The sequence below is a fragment of the Marmota marmota genome, unplaced genomic scaffold, assembly GCF_001458135.2.
Source record: "Marmota marmota marmota unplaced genomic scaffold, marMar, whole genome shotgun sequence".
Classification (NCBI taxonomy): domain Eukaryota; kingdom Metazoa; phylum Chordata; class Mammalia; order Rodentia; family Sciuridae; genus Marmota; species Marmota marmota.
Window position 1 is genome coordinate 32,924,205 of NW_026000249.1, and position 22,018 is coordinate 32,946,222.

At 37.6% G+C, this 22,018-nt stretch overlaps 1 long non-coding RNA gene and 1 pseudogene across 3 annotated transcripts in view; one reads left to right on the top strand and one right to left on the bottom strand.

Moving 5' to 3' along the window:
- The window catches only part of LOC125614126, a 78,793-nt gene that overhangs the window by 23,616 nt on the left and 33,159 nt on the right, over nucleotides 1-22,018 (bottom strand). For 2 of the 3 annotated variants that reach the window (XR_007344770.1, XR_007344769.1), the window contains exon 4: nucleotides 5,179-5,312. The exons of the other annotated variant lie outside the window; for it this stretch is intronic. This is a non-coding gene — a long non-coding RNA (uncharacterized LOC125614126). The remainder of the gene's footprint in view (nucleotides 1-5,178; nucleotides 5,313-22,018) is intronic. 3 annotated transcript variants of the gene reach the window in all.
- LOC125614172 lies at nucleotides 3,914-4,005 on the top strand (annotated as a pseudogene).

The window sequence follows — 22,018 nt, forward strand, 5'->3', positions numbered from 1 at the left end:
AAAAAAAAAAAAAAAAAAAAAAAAAAAAGGATATATATCTAGGTTTAGAGATCTATCAAGTCATATATCACTTACAATGTGTCTAAGATAATTTCATCATCATGTAAACGGCATTAAGAATATGCTTCCCAACATGGGATGGCTACCATGTTACTAGGCAATATAATCTCATGCAACCATCATCATGCATGTGGCCTATCATTACTGAAATATTATATAGAGCACAACTATTCTCTTGAGCTCTTAACTGAAAGCAAAAATTGTATCTATGAGGGTTTTGGTGTATACAGAAGTAACACAAAAAATAATTGTAAAAAAAGAGGAGGTCAAAAGGACCTACAGGGTGATAAGATTGTTAAATTCTTCTTAGTGATAAAATGTAAACAAATAAAATAAAGGAATTGTGTCCAACTACAACTAAAAAAAATAAATATTTTTTTAAAAAAATATCAAGATGGACCATACCCTGAATACATTAAGTGAATTTAGAAGAGTCAGTATAACACAAAGGATGTTTTCTGGTCATGATGAAATTAAACCACATATCAACAGAAAGACAAAAGGAAAATGTCCAAATAACTGTAATTATATAATACACTTCTAAATAATCTATGGGTCAAAGAGAAGCCTCAAGTAATAAAAATATTTTGAGTTGAACATAATAAAAATGCGCCATATCAAAATGCACATAATGCACCTACAAAAATGATGCCTATGAGAAAACTGATAACACTAAGTGTTTATATTTGAAACAAAAGATTTCCAATTAATGATCCAGCCTCCACCTGAAAACAAAGAACAAAACACACTCAAAGGAAGAAGGAAGGGAATGAGAAAGAACAGAGAGCAATGAAATTGTAGATAGAAAAAAGCAGTAGGGGAAAAGAAGAATCAATGAAACCAAACACTGATCCTTTGAAAGTATCAACAACTGTTAAGCCCCTAGTAAGCCCCAGGGGGGAAAAACACCATCAACAAATGGAATCTAACATTTATAAGACATTATAACCAACGAAATCAGAATATGAAAGCTTTTAAAGTATACATGAAACATCATCAAGATGGACCACACCCTGAATACATTAAATGAATTTAGAACTGCCTTTTTAAAAAGGCAGAAAATACAATTTATTAATAGCAGGAATAAAAAGGGGAGTACCATTACAAATCCTACAGGCATCAATAAAAAAATAAGGGCCGACTCTTTCTTAGATGTTAGTACTTACCAGTGGAACCATCTATGGAGTTTCCTTTTTCAAGAGGTTTTAACTATGAACCCAGTTTTATTGAGGGTAACAGGACTATTCCAGTTATCAATTTCATCTTAGGTGAGTTTTGGTGGGTTGTGGGTTGTAGTTTTATCAGGAATTGGAGGTATAAGTAGTTCCTCTTTGATTCTGACTTGATATCCCTGGATTCAAGAAGAGACCCTTTGAGCTGAGGTATTTCAGATGTCTTAGAGGTTTCCAACTTTCTTAGCAGCAGAACATTGGGCAAGGGACACTTTTCGTAGGTTCAAGGGAAGATTCTGAGAAGTAAATTTCAAATTCCCAGTTTCAAAGACAGGATGCCATGTGTGGTAACACAGCATCAAAAAATTGCCATTATCTGGTCAGGGCAGATGATTTGAAATGTTCTGTGAAGTGAGTTGAAAAATGTGAGGCTAGAGGTACAACCTAAGGTAGGGGTATTGAGGAGGGGGAAGGCCAAAGATTTCTCTCTCTTCCACCACTCCAACTACCTTCTGAACCACCTTCTGAGATTCTACCTTCAGGATTCCTCCATCTTATATGCAGCACCATCCTGGCAAAAGCTAAGTGCTGACATGACTTCTACTCACATGTAAATCAGAGTCTGCTTGAATTCTTTATTCTTTTGAAGGGAATTCCATTGCTACAGAATAAGTTTAAAAAACACTGCCCTCAGATGTCCCAAAGGACATGACTAGAGATTCTGGCATGGGATCCTCAGGAAAGCAACTGGCCAGCCATTCCCAACTCAAGGCAGGGCACTTCTGTGGAGTCAGCTGGAGTTTGGAAACAAAGTTGTGGCATCTGACTGACTGGCCGTAATTCTTCCCCTATTTAGTCAGTCACAAACTAAGACTCATAAAGCTGAAAGCAACCTCATAAATCTCCCTGCCCATGTCCTTATTTCACAGCTGAGGGGACTGTAGTCCACATACAGGAAGTGACTGACCTAAGGCACATGCTTTGTTGAAGCAAAAATGGGATTGGGTCCAAGTTCTAGGGTCCCAGCACAGTTCACTTTACACCACAGATAAAAACAAGCATTTATTAGACAGCTACCATATGCAAGGCAATGTGCCGGTAGTTCACCATAGTCATAGTGATCCCAGTGGGAAAACTGACCTTTGAGAAATCAGGGACCATGCAATCTTTTGGTTATTACCATAATCTAGAAAGTGATTTTGTCCTATATCTGAACTACAACCAGATAGGCAAGTGGAGGAGAATGTTACATTAGTAATCTAAGGAGCTAGACAAAAAACTGGACATTGAAAGAAGTAATGACTGTAGCCACAGGTACTTTGTTGGACCAAGATAAGGAAGCCACTGTGAGAAGACTCAAGCCAACCATGACCCAGATAGCCCTGGGTCCTAGCAACCACCATGACATACTCTAAAAAGCAGGAGATTTCTACTAAATCTAGGATGCTATGTTTCAATGCCATAATAACAAAGAAAGAACATGAGGATATATGCATTGAGAACACTTCTGGTTTTAACTGAGAAACTGGTATAAATAACAATTCTGATAGGAAATTTGTATCCAGGTTTGACAAGTTATTCTTCTAGGAGACGTTTCCTCCCCCACTGGTATTCTCAAGATGGAAAACTAGAGTATCCCTGATGTTCCCCTATATTTTCAAGGAATAAATATGTCATGGAATCTGAAACCTAAAGTATGGGTGGATACTCATTAAGCTTTGGAGTTGTCACATTCCCACGAGGGAAGGTTTAATAAAACTAAATTCCACTCTGTAGTCACCCAACTGATAATTCTATCAAAACAAGAGGTCAAGCTCTATTAACCATAATGGTCAAAAGGTGAACAAGTACGCAATTCCATATGAAGCATAGAGCTTTCTGGAAGAAAACACAGTCACGCACAAGGTAACTATTAGAAAAGATGTTCCCAGAAGCTATAAAACACACTGCAAACTGGGGTCAAATAACCTTTTGGTTTGGGACAGAAAAGTAGGGGAAATCATCAAGCATCACCATCATTTTCTTTAAAAGCATAGAATTAAAGATTTTTAAAATGTTTTTCATGCATGCAGTTTTAAAATGACATATACTCCAGCCAATTCTAAGGACAGAAATAATTTATCATCATCACAAAGGCTATAGGCATCCAAAGCAAGCAGTGGCTACTGCAAAGGCTTAATGGAACACCCCCCCCAAAAAAAATTATTAATAATAGAATGGTTTAGGTTGGCATTTCCCCCAGAGCCTCAGGAGCTGGCTAAGTAACCTCAGAAGTACCCTGCTAGTTCAGTAATTCTGTGAGTCAATGGAAAAATGACAGCAATTAATCTTGGGTTCTGTGTTTCAATGTGTTGCTAGTGAATGAAAGACATGATGAAATATGTATATATGAAGCTTTGAGCTTTAACTCAGAGTTTGATAAAAATGTCTATATATGTTCACTGATAATATCACTAACACCTAGAATAGGGTCTGGCACACAATACAACCCCCCTCCAAAAAAATTTTTTTTTTCCTTAATATACATTCAGTCTCATTAGACAAAAATTCTGCAAAATTAAAAATATGTGCCTGGTTGAACTGAGTGGCACACCTCAGTACCAATGACTTGGCAGGTACAGTCTGGAAGTTCCAGGCCAGCCTGGGCAACACAGTAAGACTGCATCTTTTTTTTGAAAATAGAACTAGCTTCGGCAGTGCACATACTAAAATTGGAACAATAGAGAGAATAGTAGCAAGTCCCCTGTGCAAGGATGAAGTGTTCCATATGTTTAGCCACACAGGGTGGTGCACATCTAAAATTCCAGGGGCTCAGGAGGCTGAAACAGGAGGCTCACAGGTTCAAACCAGTCTCACCACCTTAGTGAGACCCTGTCTCAGAATTAAAAAAAAAAAAAAAATGTGGCACAGTGGTAAAGCATCTCTGGGTTCAAGTCCCAGAACCACCCAAAGAAAAACAAAAGAAAACCATACACACAAATTAGAAAGGAAGCATCAAATCCAACATCCATTGAGATATTTTTCTTTGGTATAGGTCAGTGAAATCAAACAAGTGAGGGGGAGGCAGGCCTTCCATTGTTTACTAGCTATGTGACCTTGGACAAATAATTTGAATGCCTCTCTTAAGTATCTATGGCCTCATTTCTAAAATAAGGCCAATCATCTCTTCCTCTCAGTGTTATGGTATGAATGCAATGTGGTAATACTGTTGCAGAGCCTGGCACACAACAGATGTTCACCCAATCAAACACCCTTGTGAGAGGATGTGAAAATCTCCATATTCTGGCCTAAACCCTGGATACCAAGTAGAAATTTATATCATCCGTGGTGCTGGGTTTCTTCTCAAAAACAAAGACAAGTCCTTTGCTTATTATTGCAAGAATTTTCTACCCTGAGATCAGAGGCCCAAGAGGAGCTTTCTAGCAAAGTAATGTGTTGATTGTGACTTTCCAGGAGTGAGGGGTTAGAAAGGAGCTGCTTGGTGGGGTCTTTCACATGTCTCTGAGGATGAACCCTCCAAGAGCCCAGGTAGTTGGTGACAGAGAGGCATGAAGAAAGAAAGCAGTGAAGACTCAGGCAGCTAAAAGACAGCCCCAGCATTAGAAGCACCAGGGAAGGATGAAGCATCAGAGAATTGGGACAACTCAAGGTCTACCTTACAGAAGCATCCTTCATTTAACTAGTCATTAACTAGTCAATGAAAAGCAGTTCAGAGCAGTTCTAAGTTGTGATTTCATAGAAAGTTCAAACCAATTTATAACTAAATTCCCCCCCCCAAAAAAAAATCTGAAATTGGCTGGTTACTCTGCCCGAATCCACAACATGGATAAATCAAAATGCTGCTACAAGCCTCCACCTTAAAAGCCAACACGTGTATTTCAATACAAGTTTAATATTTTTTCTATTAAAAAAAAAGCCATGAATGATATAATCAGAAAGTACTCACAAAACTGAACAGAAGCATTGCTCTTTGAGAGGGTGCCTTCCTCAATTTGGTCCTCCTTTAAAATGCACAGTCTATATTTAGTTCCTTGTGTAACTTCAATGATATCAAAATCTTTCAGGACTCAGTTTCTCCACCTGTTTTTTAAAAAGGCAGGAAAGGATGGATCTAGCTAACTGTAAAACAATTTACATAATTTCTGAAAAAAAATCATTATTACTTCCCCCTACACCAGGCTTATTACCAAATATGCCTATCTTTGAATATGTGCTTCTCAGAAGGTTAGAGGGAATAAAGTTTAAAAATAACAAAGAGTTAATACAGACTTGAAGGCAAATTTTCTAGACACCTTGTTCACGCCAAAACAGAACAGCTGACCACAGTAGCACCCCTCCTTTCCTTTAATCACATTTCTGTAACTCCATTTCCCAGATGCTACAAACCACACTCTCATAGTCCCCAAAGCTAATCTTAAGATACAGCCGGGGAACTCTCTTGCTAAGCCCATAGTTGTTAGAATCACTTAAGTATAGCATTAAGTCTACTTGCTTCACACTGCAGATGGTGGTGAAAGCCATGCTCAGCCCATAGCAAGGAGTGTAAGATGCACACAAAGAATGAGACATAACAGTGTTTTGATTTAGTATTGATGTGAATCACATGTATTTTTATGATATATGCAAGCTATAATTAAGTTAACACACCAAACAATGCAGTCTATAACATTCTCAAGTAATAATGGAGGAAAAGTCATGAAAACCAAGTGCAGCACAGACCAGCCTATTTGAAAAGCATGGAGTATGCAGAATACAAAAATATTTTTCATTAACTAAGAGAAAACCTTAGTACATTAATTCTAAGAGAATAACAGTACTTATTAAATACTGTACAAATTCTTCCCATAAGCCCTTAACATGATATTCCATGCTCTGGGAGCCCACATTGCTACAGAACACCTAACCTTTTCTAAGTACAAGGGACTGGAGTGTACACAAATAGACCCACTAATTTACAAACAACCAATACAGGAGAGCAGTTTAACTTGTTACAACAACCTTGTCCCATAACCATGTAAAGCACTTTTGGTTTGCAGTGACAAAAATCCCTTAAAGACTGGAGAACTATTACTGTAACCAAAAGTTTAACAAAGCACCACTGTTGAGAGTTGATAAAGAAAATTTTAGAAATCAGAGGATTTGTACTAACATACCAACTATCTGCAAAGCAAAACGTCATCTCTAACTATTTCTAGTGGGAGCACAAACCCTCTTTTCTCACTCCAACTCATTTCTGAGGCCCTTAACACTGCATAAAATGTCTGACTTACAACATTTTCAAAAGATCACCCTAAAAAGCACAAAGCAATTTTTAATCCTAGAAAACTGCAAGAACTAATAAAACATTTTCCACTTAAAGAGGAGAAATGTATAAAGGGAGCCAAAATATTATTGAAAATGCTTAATGATAAATTCTAGTTGTCAAAATAAAATGGAAGTTTATGAAAAATGATCACAACCCAACTAAACATTAACGCAAATGTGATCTATTAAGAATCTAGTCTGCAATAAAAATATATAAGTTCTAGAAGTATATGATTGAATAGGCAAATTCTTTATTTCTCCCATTTCCTTTGGAATGTGTTCACATTACTCTTACAGTTCAGTTCACAAGATGTAATGTGATCTAGTACATTGTGTGAATGGATTCATTTGGAAAGCCTTCTTTCATTCATAGGCTTCAAGAAATGCTTGCTTCCTGTGTTCCAAGGGAGGCCATATTTATAATTAGCAGTTTATATAAGATTTACTTGGTGTGTTTCTCATGTGATTAAACACTGGCAGGGTCAGTTCTGGTGTGGGGAATGGCAGTAAAATGCTCACTTGTGCAAAAGCCTGCAATAATCAACCCTTGGTCTTCAGTTATTACATCCCCAAGGCTCCATTTAAGTTTCAAGTATTTTACCTGAAAGAAATAATAGCTGGCAGTCACAATTATTTAACTAATATTACACATGAATCTCTTTCTGTCAGCAAAGAAGGCACCAGGTGGGAAGAAACAAAGTGCTCTGTGGCCCAGTTAGGCCAATGAAATAAAAGGGAGCCTAATAGTAAATGAGAAACTAGAAACATTAATTTCTCTATTATTTTGCATCTGTTTTGACTTTCAAATAACTTTACCTATGCATATAGGCAAAGACCTAAATTAAGATGGACTGAAAGGCCCCTACAGTATGGCCACTTCATGAACTGACCATACCTCAAAGGACTCTTAGCACTTTGAAGTCATGGCACATCCATCCTTCCCTAATGCCAACATCAACCTTGTATCAAGTTTTCTAAAAAAGTGGTCAATGCTGGCCAAGGCCCTTTCCCAAGTTGTTTCTCTTTTATCTGGGAAGCAATTTCATTTCATACAGCATCACTGAGTTGATGGAAGTCAATTTGGGAAAGGTGGGTGTGGAGCAGCGATACAGGAAAACATTATATCCTCTGGAAATTCCAGGCCTTTCCGCTGATTTCAGGTACACCAGAGTTCACTGTGGCCATTATTCAAGAGACGTACATAGGGCAAAAAGCAATATTCTGGGGAATGAATCCATGAACTACTAAAATGAGCTTCAAGCTGTGTTGCCCTAATTTGTTATTCGAATTTCTCAAATATAGAATGTTACCTGGGACAACAAAACCAGGAAGTTGTTTAATAACTGGTAATCAAAATATTTGTTTCAATACACAAGGCAGCAAAAAGTTTAGGACACTTAGAATTGATGGTTTAAATTATTAATTAGAAAACTAGATTAAATAGCCAGGTCCAGTAGTGCATGTCTATAATCCCAATGGCTCAGGAGGATGAGGGAGGAGGATTGCAAGTTCAAAGCCAGCCTCAGCAATTTAGTGAGGCTCTCCGCAACTCAGTGAGACCCCTCTCTACAAAAAAAAGTTGGTAATGTGGCTCAGCAGTAGAGTGCTCACCTAGCACGTGCAAGGCACTGGGTTTGATCTTCAGCACCACATAAAAACAAATTTTAAAAAAGGTATTGTGTCCAACTACAACTAAAAATATGTGTATATTAAAAAAAATAAAAAAGGGCTATGTGGCTCAGTGGTCAAGTTTATGTTGGTTTCCCTGTACTAAAATCTACCCCAAAAGCTACATAATTACATGTGATTATTAAATTTGGCAAATATTTTTTAAAGCATTCACTGGTATTTAAGAAACTAACATTGCAAAGGATGGGTAGGGATGAAATTGCAGAGGCTGGTCTCAAACTTGTAATCCCTTTGCCTCAACCTCTGGAGTCACTAGGATCATAGGCATGCACCACTATACTGGGCAAAGACACTGACTTTTAAAGAAGAAAATGTTTGATTTATTAGGCAGTACCATTCTACATTTGTCATTCATATTTTTAAAGTAATTAGTCTTTTATACATAATGTGGTGCTGAGGATCGAACCTAGTGCCTCACACATGCTAAGCAAGTGCTCTGGCTCTGAGGCTAAGCTACAACTACTGCCCTTTATCATTCATTTTTAAATTCAGTTACTAGAAGGGAGGGGAGGAGAAAGGGAGGTACTAGGGAATGAAAATGACCAAATTACGTTTTGTGAATGTATGAATGCATAACAACAAACCCCACTAATGCTTAACTATATTGCACCAATAAAAAATTTTAAAAATTCAGTTAATTAAAAGTGTTGGCAAAATGAGGTTTCCTCTTGAACTGCTTTGTAATTTGCTATCCTTTTTTTCTGTGTGCCAAGTGTGCATGAGACTACTATCCAACAGGTAAAACATCAATTCATTTTTTAGGTAACAAGAGAAAACTGTCCCAGATTCATTCTTGCCTCTTTTCAGAACAAGTAAAACTTACAAAGTACTTTGCAAATATAAAATAGCTATATTAAAAGATGGGGTATGTGTGCATGTGAAAAATGGAATAAATATTTCAAGATAAAAATTTTTATTTTCAAGCCAGGCCTGGTGGTACATGCCTGGAATGCCAGCAAATTGGGAGGCTGGGAAAAGAGGATTGAAAGTTGGAACCCAGCCTCAGCAATTTTATGAGGACCTACCCTGTTTCAAAAAAAAAAAAAAATGGGAGTGGGGATGGGGATATAGCTCAGTGGTAGTGCCCCGGGTCCAATTCCCATTACCAAAAAATAAATAAATTTCTTGTTATGTAACTAACTGCCTTTAATTTTTGAAGTCTCCTGTATTTTCAAATATATTTTACAAGAGTCGCAATCCTTAGATAATAATTCTTAGTAAACACTCTTTAAGAAGACCAATTTAAAGCCAAAGATGACATGATCAAAAACACTATGGGATACTGAATAGGATCCTGGATCAGAAAAGGGACCTAAGTGGAAAAACTGGTGAAATACAAATAAAGTCTGGAGGTTAATTAATAGTTTTGTACCAGTGTTAATTTCCTGGTCTTGATAAATATACCACGGGGTAAGAGAGGAAGCTAGGCAAAGATAGTATATGGAAAACCTCTATTTTTGTAACTCTTCTACAAATGGAAGATCAATTTAAAATAAAGTTTTAAAAGATATACATTACTTGAGAAAGAAAATCAATTGTTTTGCATTGGGTTGAGAACCTAAATTATTTCTACAGTTTACTACATTATTAGTGAAGTGATTCCACTAGATGGCACTCTGTTTTCTTTGATGACCACAGAAACCTCTTGACTATTTATCAACCATCACATAATTTTTTTTAGTTTATTTTATAGATCCAGTGAGTACCATTTCTTTATCTACTACATTCTGTGATTTTACTCTCGCCATATAAAATAGTTCTTGCATTACTTTCTTGAACTAGCTTCGTTTAGGAGCTAAGCTTCATTGTCATTCCAGAATATTAAGATTTATTAATTCAATCATTCAATATTAACCCTTCGCTCTGTGCTACCTTTCTCTCTCCAGTCTGAAGAAACTCATTCTCCCTCATATGAAACCTTTGCATCTTCCTACACACTTGAAAACTAAAAATAATCCAGAGAGAAAACTCTTGGATAAGGAATGCTTTCCATTTTGCTTTTACCACTCTGATGATGCTGGACACCCAAGAATCTCTACTGTTCAAATACAGGGTTGGCTATTCAACAATAGTATGTAGATTCCTTTTTGAATGTCAGAAATAAAACCCTAGGTTCTTTTTAAGTTAAAACCAAATAACTAGCCAGGCATGGTGTAATCCTGTAATCCCAGTGACTTGGGAGGCTAAGGCAGGAGGATTCCATATTCAAGACCAACATCAGCAATTTAGTGAGACCCTGGCTCAAAAAAATTAAAAAGGCTTTGATGCAACTCAGGGTACAGCACTTGTTTGGCATGCATGAGGTTCAATACCTACTACCATAAAAGTAAATGACAAATAAATCAGAGTCTACCATTTATTTGGCTTCTATATTCCAACCACATTTATCTATAGCATTTCCTGGCCAATGACCTTCTAATAAAACATCTATGCTCTTCAGTTCACCACTACTCTCTATTAAAAATGAACAAAAACTACTAATAAATTATAGGAATTCAATATGTCTATGATCCCAACAAATCAGGAGGATGAGACAGGAGGACCACAATTTTGAGGCCAGCCTCAGCAACTTAGCAAGACCCTGTCTCGAAATAATTTGTTTTAATAAAAGGATTGAGGATATGTCAGAGGCAGACTGTCACTAGTTTCAATCCCTAAGAGGACTAAAACTAAACACATTATTCCAAGTTACATTCAATGCTGAAGTTTCATTTTAGGAAAGATACTCCAAATACTGCTAATGTGAAGTAAAAATAACAACAGGCCTGGGGATGTAGCTGAGTTGTAGAGAATTTGCCTAGCATGCAAGTTCTAGGCCCTGGAATCCATCCCCAACACCACGAAAGGTAAATGAAATAGAAACAAACAAACAAAAAAGAAACCATTTAAACTGTTTATATGTCAAAAAGAAAATATTCCAAAGTTCTAAGTTAAAATCAGATTAGAAAATATTCAATTTCTGATTTTTACAGAATAAGCACGGATAGTACTGAAGAAGGAACTGGAAATAGTGATTCTGCATATGAAAATATTTAGAATTATCTGGACCTAGCCAAAAATGGAAGAAATAAAAACAGGAGATACCCTCATTTTGGAAGGAGCTGTTGTGTAAGGGCCTGAGGCAATTCTTAAACCAAATGCCTGAATAAATCCCTCTCTCTGATTCATTTTACATTATCATATTACCAACAAAACCTCTGAAGAGTAGAAAACAACACTCAAACTGGATTTTTAAAAAAATAACTTGCTCTAATTGTGAAAGCAATGTTCTTCGATAAATCTTTTCCAAATATAACACCACACTCCACAGTATGGTTTATACGGAGTTCTAAAGTTCATCTAAATTTACCAGTGATTTTAATAGAACTGTATCAAGTGGATCTGCCCTCAGCACCTCTAATTCTGAACAATGTGTCTGTTAAATTTAAGACAAAAGTACTTATATTACCTCCAACTTTAAAAACAAGATACATCTTATAACATTGAAACTGAAATTAAACTGAGGGAAATTCATCATATGTGCTTTGATAGGAATTTAAATTTATTTGTTCTAAACCATTACATTTTTTTATAAACTTTATTTTTTTTTCTAATTTCTGGAACAGAGGTTAAGAGCATTACATGAATGAAAAATGTTCTCTATTTGTGTGAAATAAATTGAATTGCATTCTGCTATCATATAACTTATTAAAAAATAAAATTTAAGAGTAAATAAAAAGAGCATTACATGAAAAATGATTGATTATATTTGACTAAGTAAAACTACCAAACTTCTGTGCTTCAAAAATGTTATAAATAAGCCAATAAGCAAATGTGTGGTCCCCAACACTACAAAAGATGAATTAAATATAAAATGAAAATTTGAGTAATCAATCTTTTAAAAACACAATACAAAATAAGTTTAATATCACTGATATACAAAGACATCAATAGAAACAGATACTTAAACAAAAAGGTGAGTTCCATAGAAACCCAAAGTGTTTATAAAGTTTCCTATGGCCTCAAATTTATTTAAATAAATATTTCATTCAAAAATATTTATTCTGTTCAAGACCTTCAGATAATACCTTCACCAAAAGAACCTAAGGTTTTGTCTTCCATATTTATGACATTCAAGATCATATACTGTGAGATTTTCGTATTTATCACATTTAAAAGGGAAAATAATTTATCAAGTCTTATTCAAATAAATGTGTCTTGGAATTGTTTTCCAATTATGGAAATGCATACATATCTGTAAAGAAAAACATTCAACAATGATTCAAGTTCCTAAAAATCCTAAATAAGCGGGGGCTCAGATTGTGGCTCAGTGGTAGAGTGCTCACCTAACACCTGCGAGGCCCTGGATTTGATCCTCAGCACCACATAAAAATAAATAAATAAAGATATTGTGTCCAGTAACAACTAAAAAACTCAATTAAGACTTTATTAAATATTTGAACTTCTAGTCATGTCCTAGTAAACTAGTTTTACTACTTTTTATGAAAAAATCATAAATGACATTATAATCTTCACTACACAGCTAGATAAATCAATTTTTAATGTATGACTCATGATCTTTTTTCTTGGAACCAATTTTTAAGTTCCTGCTACATACATGCCAAGCACTGGGTTACATGGGTGCCAGTATTACAATATTGCAGTGTCCTTAGGAGTACAAGTCCAATGGGAAGAAGAGACCAGTTAATAATCATTATCAATAAAAATCAGATAAATGAAATAGACGCAATGCCAGGAAAAGATATTAAATCCCCTTAACTAGCCTAGACTCATACTGAGCTAGGGAAAAGGAATTTCAGAGAAATTAACACTCAAAAATATTTACAATAAAGATGAAAGCATGGAGCCACATTCATAAGAATTCTAAAGGAGACAGAACTTTACAGAAGTGATTGGAATTGCTTCTGAAACTCCCGCAGGAAATCCTTACTTATGACCAACAACTCAGCTGCCTTTTGTACTAAAGAAACCTTTAAATAGCTCCCCTTCTACTTATATCCCTTCTAAATTCACTATTGTTACTCATCATGAGTTCACTGATATTAGTCAGCACAAGTTGGTTAGTCATCATTTTTTTAAAAAAACCATCCCCCTCCCTTTCTGGTTTTCCTTTCCTTTGGTATTTTGCAACATTTGAGAAGATGAGTAACTATACCCAAGAAATGCTGCTGGGCTTTTCTTTGTTTATGGTCTAAACAGTGACTCTAATCCCATTAATAATAAAACGGGTAGGATTCTTCATTGCTTGCCATGAAAAGGGGACACCTGGGTTTTTAGGGAGTTACCTTTGGATTAAAAAGTTGATTGCAAGTGTTTTGTTTGTTCTTTGGTTCTTTTAAACTTAGATATAGCTCACATACTCAAATTTTTATCTCTTTATTCAAATAATGAGTACCTGGGAATCATCCTATCTTCTGGCCAAAATGTTGGCTTTCAAAATTATGTTAGTGAGGCCCTACAAAATCAGCTCCAACTTATCCTTTGTTAAGACTTACCCAAATAACCCACTTGCTGGACTGAAAGAAAAGGCATCTTTGATGTAAACAATCCACAGGACATCTGAAAGTTCCCCTTACCCTCTGTCCGTCCGTTTACAGCTACCACCCCTCCACCCCTAACCACTGCCACTTACTCCCTGTTCTGTGGACTCAAGCTGCACTGAAATCCTCATCCTTCCTAATCATCATGTACCCACATCTTCTCTCACAAATAAACTGCTCTTCCTGGAGATACCATCCTTGAGGTTAGCTGTTTTACTCAGTACCTGGCATTTGTATGCATGCACTAAATTATCTGCAAAGCCAAATCTCTCACTTTGCCACTTCCTTAAAGCCAGACCCAGAACAAATCCTTCTCCTCTCATCTTGTTTTTTTCTTTTTTCTTTTTGCAGAGCCAGGGGGATACCAGGGATTGAACTCAGGGGCACTCAACCACGGTGCCACATCCTTAGCCCTATTTAGAGACAGGGTCTCACTGAGTTGCTCAGTGCCTCACCCTTGCTGAGGCTGACTTTGAACTTGCAATCCTCCTGCCTTAGCTCACTGAGCTAAGCTGGGATCACAGGCATGTGCCACCACATCCTTCCTGTCTTGGGTTCTTTTTCCATTATTCAAGTAGCCTGGTATAATGGTACAGCAACAATTATAACAAACAAATTCAAGTAAAGATTCCTGAGGAACCAGGAATAAATAAAAATTAACATTTTTCCTAATGTTTCACCATTTTCCTAATGATTACATATGGTTTACTTAATATTAAAGCAATCTGATATTTCATAGACTATTTAATTCCATGTGTACATGTAGACACATACCATCATGAATTGCCACAGAATGGTCTATCTGGTTTTATAGAATGGCTATATTGAATTAGAGGACTGTTGCTTGTTATTGAATATTATATAACAATATTTCTGTTTCTCCTTGAATTTCTTAAGAAAAGACTAGGGGCTGGAGGTCTGGCTCAGAGGTAGAGTCCCTGCCTACCATGTAGGAGGCCAGACTCAATCCCCAGCACCTCCAAGGGAAAAAAGAAAATAATGGAAGAAACTGGTTGCCAACATGCAAATGGCAAAAACTAGAAGTCCCTTTTTAGCTAGTCCTTCACAGATGGATCCTAGAATAAACCTTCACCAATTAATGGCTAGATTTCTCCCCCTCCTGTGTGGGCAGAAGAGGTAGGAGAGAGCACACCAAGACTAAGACCAGGAAGATATGAGAATGAACCACATTTTAGAACATAATCTCTGGTCTATCATTCCAACTACCTTACTAAACGTTAATTCTGAAATAATTTCTAGAAATTCTGTAATTAGCACGTGCAAGGCCTAGGTTCAATTCCTTGCACTGCAAAAAGAAAAAAAGAAAAAAAACAGCTTGGTTTTGTTTAAAAAAAAGTTTGATTTTTATAAAATCTGACAGAAATATAACATAGAATTCCAAAGACATAATCTTAATGGAGCTCACTCACAATTTATGTATCCACTGTATGTAAATTTTACTTTGCAAGATAAAATAATTTACAATACAAGGCTGGGTTGTGGCTCAAGGCACATGGTTCAGCACCCCATATAAATATATAAATGGTATTATGTCCAACTTCAACTAAAAATAAAAAATAATTTACAATACAGAAACATTCAGGGAAAGAAATTTATTTTTATTTTTTGGTGCTGACAATTGAACACAGGTCCTTAAGCATGCTAATCACACACTCTACCACTTAGCTACACCCCAGCCAGGTAAAGTGTGTTTTTTTAATGCACCAAAAAATAAGATCTGATGGGGCTGGGGTTGTAGCTCAGTGGTAGAGTGCATACCTAGCATGTGTGAGCTCTGGGATTGATCCTCAGCACCACATAAAAATAAATAAAATAAAGGTATTGTGTCCATCTGTAACAAAAAATAAATAAAAAATAAGATACTTTAAGGGGTGGCTAAATGGGTAACTAGGTATTTAGACTTTTGCTGAATAAAAGTATATTAAAATACCAGTCATCTAAGTGGTAGGCATATTTGTATTCATTGCAAAATTCTTTCAACTTTGCCATAGACTTGAAGATTTTCATTAAATCTTGAGAAAAAATGTGTGTAAACTTAATTTTTAAAGTCATTTGCACAGATATTTCTCTGGAGTCAGGTGCAATGATCACACCTCAAATCCTAGCTACATGGGAGGCTGATGCAGGAGGATCCCAACTTTGCCGTCAGCCTTAACAGTTTAACAAGAGCCTGTCCAAAAATAAAATTTTAAAGAAAGGGCTAGAGATGTGGCTCAGTGGTATAGTGCTTGCCTAGTATGCTCAAGAGACCACAAACAAATATTATTCTGGCCATCTGATTGGCACTACCAAATAGAAGTTTTTGGCTTACACCTGCCTTCTAAAAGGATCCCTCATGTTGGGGGGTAAGATCCGTCATGGCTTGCACCTGACTCCCACCTGAGAACCAGCTGACTATCCTGTCAATTGGCAGGACTCCAGTGTGCTCTGCAGCACTCTGTCAAGAGAGGCAGGACCAAACCACCTGTCACTGCCACAGAATGGTGTATCTGGTTTGACTGTATACCATTCTCAGCCCCATAACTGAAGCATTCAAGGATCTGGGGTCACTAGGAAGCCATTGTCCACAACATGCAAGTATTTCCCCAGATCCCTTGTTAGGTGTTGTCTGTCAGCTCTGGCACTTCTTGAAGCTCTTCCCCTCCCCTCATCCACCCAGTAGCACCCTGCCTGGCCCTCCTAGAACATCAAACAAACAGCAGAGAAAGGCCAGGCATCTCCTTGCTCCAGCTCTTGAGCCCAGGTGGGGGAGAGGCATTTTCAGCATGAAAATGGAAACAAGATATGCAATCTCAGATCATAGAGAGGTCCTGTCAACCTGCAATGCACAAAAAGAGGGACTCGTACCACCTGTGGCTATTCATACTTATCCCAGAATCATAAAAGCAAGAGAGAGGGTGAAAATGCTTATTCTCACAGCTTGAACCTGCCAAAGACAGGCAACTGCTGAAACAGAGGCAGTTGTGAGAACAGGAAACCCATCATTTTGCTCAGAGGAAGCAACAAAGTTAAGAAAAAAGTGAAAGTAACACTCAATGAATCCAATTCTTCCCCACCACTTATTATTTCAATTCATACCTTTCTCTCTAGGTTTTCTGGAAAAGACTTCTTAGACTACAGCCAGACCACAGAGCATATTGGTGCTGTGGTTTTGCTGGAGCTGGGCTGCTTCAACTCTGAGTTAGGGCTAGAAGCCATATAGAAGATGATCTGAGAGAAAAATCCAGAGTCCAGTGGGAAACCCCATTACTAACCCTAATGATCTCATAGGTCATCCATCTTTTCCAGGCTACAAAAACCCCACTCCCGCCCTGCCCCTATCCCCTTATCTTGCCCCTCCAGACATTCTAATAAAGCCCAGACAACTTTAGAAGAAAAGGCCACCTTTTATCTTCCTCTCCAGCAAGTACTTGAGCACATGCTTTCATCTGTCCCCAGAAGGGACAATCCAAGGGACTGTAATTCGAAGAGGGAAGGGGGGAGTTGTTCCAAGTATACACTTACAGTTTGGCAAGATGAAAAGGTCCTAGATCTGCAGCATAACAGTGTGAACATCGTTAACAATATTGTTCTGTATATTTAAAAATGGTTAAGATGGCAAATTCTAAGTTATGTGTGGTTTTGGCATAATTAAAAAAAAAAACATACACACGGCACCTTCATTCTACATTTTGGGTCTCCAATTTAACATTCTGGTTATTTAAAACTGAAAACAAATGTTGGGGTGATTTTTCTTTTAGAGAATGAAGCCCCCAATGTCAAATTGCTCTGAAGACTCAAAAACAGAATGATTACAAAGCACTCAAAACCGTTCCTTGGGACAAACTTTGTCATTTTAAGCATGCATGACATTTTCATAGCAGGAAGGATCCTGACATTCTTCTCAAATGGTATGCGTGGTATGCTGAATTGGCTTCTAAATCAAATGAGGCTGCTGATATGTAGTCTTTTAGCAAAAGAAGGATATATCACAAGACAGTCTTGCAGGCTGAACACTGTGGCTATTATAACAAAGGCAGCAAAATGAATCATTCATGCGGAGAGGGAGTGAGAGTATACTAGCTACTGGCTAGTTTTTCAATAGTTCCCCCACTGGTTCCCCCTCTAACAGACCTCTCTTTACTTTCTCATTACTCTAAACATGGCTCCATCAGCCATCCCTCTGAAATGTAAAAGTTATGCTAAGGAGACGACACATATATAATAAATGTAAACTGACAGAGCAAAAAAGCAGAGCAAACTTATTCACCCAACATTCTTCTTATAAAACACTAAACCCAAAGGAAACTGCACATTTCCTCAAGCTCAGGATTTCAACTTCCCTCTGTAAAAATTATTATATAAGGGAATAAATTGGGGTGGCCAAGACTATTTCTCCTGTAACAGAAATGTGATGAACATTTCTGTATCTCGGCCTTTGAGAGTAAAAAACAAGTACTACATAACTGAATTTCCAAGTAGCTCATGACTCCTTGGCTTTGGGGAAATATGATTGAGAAGAACAGTCTCCATTTGCATTTTACCAGAGGCATTATTCAGGTAAGTGAAATCATGAACAAGATGGAAAACATTATTTGCTTAGTTTCTCTGTGATTTACATATTCCTCAACAAATTGTAGCCTATTCAAAAAACTAAACAAAAGGTTAACAGTGGCTAGGAGACTATGGGAAGTTCCTGGCAAGGATATCAATAATCAAAGAGAGCAAAGAGACCAAACAGTGCAAAAGGTTTGTGGGCTCAAGCTGAAATCAAACTCTCCAAAGTCCCCAAATTCACATGCTGTTAGGCAAAGCAGGGACTTCAAATGTGAAGTATGCAAAGGCCTAGCTCTGACCTTCTGATACCTCTCATCCCTCCTTAACCAAAGGCCTTCTTTTTTTATTTCTATTGGTTCTTTCCAGTTATAAATAACATTAGAATTCATTTTGACAAAGTTACATAAACATGGTATATGAATTTGTTCTAATTCAGTTCCCAGTGCTTCCCCTTTCCCGCTCTTCCCTCCTCTGTTCTGATATTTACTTAGTTTTTTTCCTAATTAGTGTCTTGTGGATATACATAATAGCGAGATTCCCTGTGGTATATTCATATATATACATTGGAAAGTTAGTTATTTCCCTATCCAATTTCTCTTCCCTCCCCTTCAATCCATTTATCTGTCTTCAACTCTTTTATCCTTTTTTTATGTGGTGCTAGGGATTGAACTCAAGGCCTTGTGCATGCAACGCAAGCACTCTACCAACTAAGCTATATCCCCAGCCCTCCTCCTCCTTATTTTGGATTAGCCTCCGCATATCAGAGAAAACATTTTGAGTTTTTTGGACTGGCTTAGCATGATGAGTCTCCAGTTCCATCCATTTGCTGACTAATGCCATAATGTCATTATGGATGGGTAATACTCCATCGTGTGTGTATGAGTATACACACATACATACCACATTTTCATTATCCACTCATCCATTGAAAATGGCCTTCTTGGGCTGGGGATATAGCTTAGTTGATAGAGGGCTGGTCTTGCTTGTACTAGGCCCTGGGTTCCATACCTAACACCACACCAAAAAAAGAAAATGGCCTTCTTGATCATGCTTCTTGGCTCATCTGCTCCCAAGAACATAAGAGAGTGTGGTATATACTCTTCCTCTCAGAGTGCTACTCTTTTAATGGGAAGTAAATATCTTCCATTAATTAAGTGCCAAGATAGGGCTGCAGTTCAGTAGTAGAGCATGTTTAGCAAAGCCCTGGATTCAATCCCTATGAGGAACAGGAGGATGGTGACAACTGGGACACTGAGAAGTCTTAGAGGCGAGAGAGTACTGCTCCCACTAGCCAGTCTGTCCCTATGGGCATCACCAGCTCCTGACAGCAGCTACAATGCACCATGTATGCATTGCTTCTCCCAGATACTGCAGAGTATTGCCTTGTCCCCAGCTTATTTCCCCTGTCAAATCGGGCAGGGTGGGCTGGAAGTTAATTGGACCAGAACATCTAAGGTCCTCAACTCAAGGCTTCAAACTCAGCACCAAAGTAACACCAGAGCCTGCTTGAACCAGCTCTCTCCTTGTCCCTATCTAAATAAACAAACACAAGAAGCACATTTAACAACTCGTAGAATGATCTGGCCCCTCTAGCCTTCTAGTGATCTGACACCAATACAGGGCCTCACTATAAACAGTTCCAGAATTAGAATCAGTGTCTGCACCTATAAACTGCAAAGAGAGAACAGAGGCTTTGAAAGAGGGCCCTTTGGAACATTATTTATATCTAAGTGGTCTGGNAAAAAAAAAAAAAAAAAAAAAAAAAGCTAAGGGCTGAGGCTGTAGCTCAGTGGTAGAGCGCTTGCCTAGCATGCATGAGGCACTGGGTTTGATCCTCAGCACCACATGAAAATAAACAGATAAAATAAAGGCATTCTGTCCATCTACAACTACAAAAGAAAACTTTTAAAAAATTTAAAAAAATAAAAATAAAAATAAAAAAGGCTAAGCTCTGAATATATTTGACATTACTGCTAATGACTTCTAAGTCTTACGCTACCTTTTCTCCTGTGAATATATGCAACTCCTAGTTAAGGTCAATCCACCATGTGCTAGATTCTTCTTACCTCCTCAGAGACACTAGTCCTACCTTTCCCTCCTCTATCTGCTATCTCATAAGTATTTTTCCCTCTACTGGATCATTCTTAGCATATAAATATCACTACACTGACTTGATTTCCCTCACCTTAAAAACTGGATATAAAACTTCTGTCCTTATGTCCCCTTCAGTCTATAGCTCCATTTTTGTTTATTGTTTATCTATACTAAACCTCCTTCAATAGCACTGCCATACTAATTTCCTTTCCCCCACATTCTTGAACTCACTCCAATAAAGGATGTCCCCTCTCACCATCCCTTCATCACAACAGTGTGTGTCAAGGCCTCCCATGGACCTGGCATGATGGTGAGCTGCCTATAATCCCATTAACTCAGGAGACTAAGGCAGGAGGATTCCAAGTTTGAAGCCAGTCTCAGCAACTTAGCAACACCCTAAGAAATTTACCCAAACTGTCATGCACATTTTAAGCAACTAAAAACTCTTTTCTTCTTGAAATACTTCTCACACTTGACTCCAAGATAATCAGTTCTCTTGTTCTCCTCGTACTTTCCTGGACACAGCTGTTCAGTCTTAATTATCCCTTCTGCATTCTTTTACTATCAAGTAGAGTGTCCCAGGGCTCAGACCACTCCTTCTCTTGGCTGTACTCCCTCGCCTCGTGCCTTTATCCAAGTTCATGATTTTGAATGTCATCTATGCACTGATGGCTCCTATAGGTCTACCTTCAGCCTAGAAGGCCACAGAGAAATACTCAGCTATCCAATTGAGTATGTAATATCACTACTTAGACAACTCCAAGATATAAGAAATTTATTAAGGAATAGACAGTTGAACATGAAAGCTCATCTAGTCTAAGCCCTGGTTTGAGAAGAACCCACAGCTCCTAGAAATACACTCATTTTCGAAAGATTAGATTAGAAAGAGCAGAGAACTCTGGTCCACCAGATGCTTTCAACCACCTCTCTAAACTAATTAAAAGCTTAATGCTGTAAAGCACTCTAAATATAAAAATAAAAGGGAATTGTAACAAACTAAATTAAAATAACATATATTAAAGAAGAATTCCATAAAACCAGGCTGAGGCAGGAGGATCATGAATTCAAAGCCAGCCTCAGCAAAAAAGCTAGGCGATAAGCAACTCAGTGAGACCCTATCTCCAAATAAAATACAAAATAGGGTTGGGGACCCTGAGTTCGATCCCCAGTACCCCCCCACCACCACACACACATATAAAAAAAAGAATGAGAAAACAATTTACCTCTTTGATTTATGGGATTTTCAGGTCACTATACTATGGAGTCAACTCCATTTTATAGACATTCCATCCACAGCCTGAATATCAGAAACTGATGTTCACAGAGTAGGTGGTCTGGGTCTCCATAGCTGGTAAGAGAAGACTTGAAAGACCTGCAGCATGCTTTAGGAGTGAGGCTTCTCTAGCAGGGCTGCAGAATGATCTCCTCACTACTGATATATTTCCACTTTTATCTAATTTATTTCCCAGCAGCATAAGGAGAGTTCCACAGCAAGAGAGACATCTCTTCTTTTAAATCCAGATGGACAACAATTTAATAAGAATCTGAGGACTAGCCAGGCTTGGCAGCACCTGCCTGTAATCCCAGCAACTCGGGAGGCTT